Source organism: Mus caroli, chromosome 7 (genome assembly GCF_900094665.2).
Source record: "Mus caroli chromosome 7, CAROLI_EIJ_v1.1, whole genome shotgun sequence".
In the NCBI taxonomy this organism is placed as follows: Eukaryota; Metazoa; Chordata; class Mammalia; order Rodentia; family Muridae; genus Mus; species Mus caroli.
In genome coordinates this window covers 33,333,292-33,334,528 of record NC_034576.1, presented here as the reverse complement: position 1 = coordinate 33,334,528, position 1,237 = coordinate 33,333,292, and the positions used below count along the sequence as shown (strand labels likewise).

General features: G+C 42.5%; 1 protein-coding gene across 3 annotated transcripts in view; it reads left to right on the top strand.

Moving 5' to 3' along the window:
* The window catches only part of Uba2 (ubiquitin like modifier activating enzyme 2), a 29,112-nt gene that overhangs the window by 14,286 nt on the left and 13,589 nt on the right, over positions 1 to 1,237 (top strand). The gene's annotated exons all lie outside the window — the stretch shown is intronic.

Genomic DNA, 1,237 nt, shown 5'->3' with positions numbered 1-1,237 from the left:
AAAGATGATATTAGATATCTGCTGACAATGGACAAACTCTGGCGCAAGAGGAAACCTCCAGTTCCACTGGACTGGGCTGAAGTGCAGAGTCAAGGTAAAGAATGTAGCTAGTTGCTCTCCTACCTACCCCTACTTACACACAGCTGAAGTGCTGTGTGTCTGCATGAGAGAGATTGGGTGTGACTCCGCTCCAGCAAGAACCGCTGCCCCCCGCCCCCCACAGACACCCCAGCAGGACCCTGCTCTCACAAGCTGCCTGCTGTCTGTGCTTTGCTTTGTTTTGTTTTGTTTTTTTAACTGCCATTGATAGGCATCATGGCTTCATTATTTCTGAAAGTATCTTGGTGGCTGTATGTACAGATCTGCTTTTGTACTCGTATGATTGTTCCTTAAGATTTACTTCAGAAACACAATTTAAAAATTTTTATTTGGGGCTGGAAAGGTGGCTCAGTGGTTAAGAGAACTGAGCCATCTTTCTAGCCCCGAATATAAATTTTCTTCTGAAAATTTGAGTCCAGATCCCAGCAACCACATGGTGACTTACAACCATTGGTAATGAGATCTGATGCCCTCTTCTGGAGTGTCTGAAGACAGCAACAGTATGCTTAAATGTAATAAATCTTTTTTTTTTAAGTTTATATTCAAGGAAATAAAACAATTGTGGTGACTATACTTCTTTGTCACTGGAATACTGTACTTTATGTGAACTATGCTGCAGCTCACAGCATGGTTAATACAGTAAAATTGGACATGTGGAACCATGACTGACACTTCCACTTACTTAGAGTGTTAACCATGCCGGGCATAATATGATGCTCATCCTTCCTCCTTTATATTTATTTGCCAACTATGTGGGTATGTGCACACGAGTGTAGGTTCTCGCCAAGGCCAGAAGAGCAGCCAGTTCTCGTAACTGCAGTCATGTGTCCAGCCCTGCCATTATATTCTTGAATGTCCCCAAAATACCGTGCGATCCTGATGTGGTTGGTGTTAGAGCATCTGCAGCCTCGGCGGTTTCCTTGCGTACATGCTCATAGTGACAATATTGAGAAATTTGGCTCTTTTTGTCAATCTTAATGGCCATAAGTTGAATCTGTTGAATAGAGCAAGATGGAGTTTAATAAACATTCTTGTTCATTTTTAGGAGAAGCCAATGCCGATCAACAAAATGAGCCCCAGTTGGGTTTGAAAGACCAACAGGTTCTGGATGTAAAGAGCTATGCGAGTCTGTTTTCAA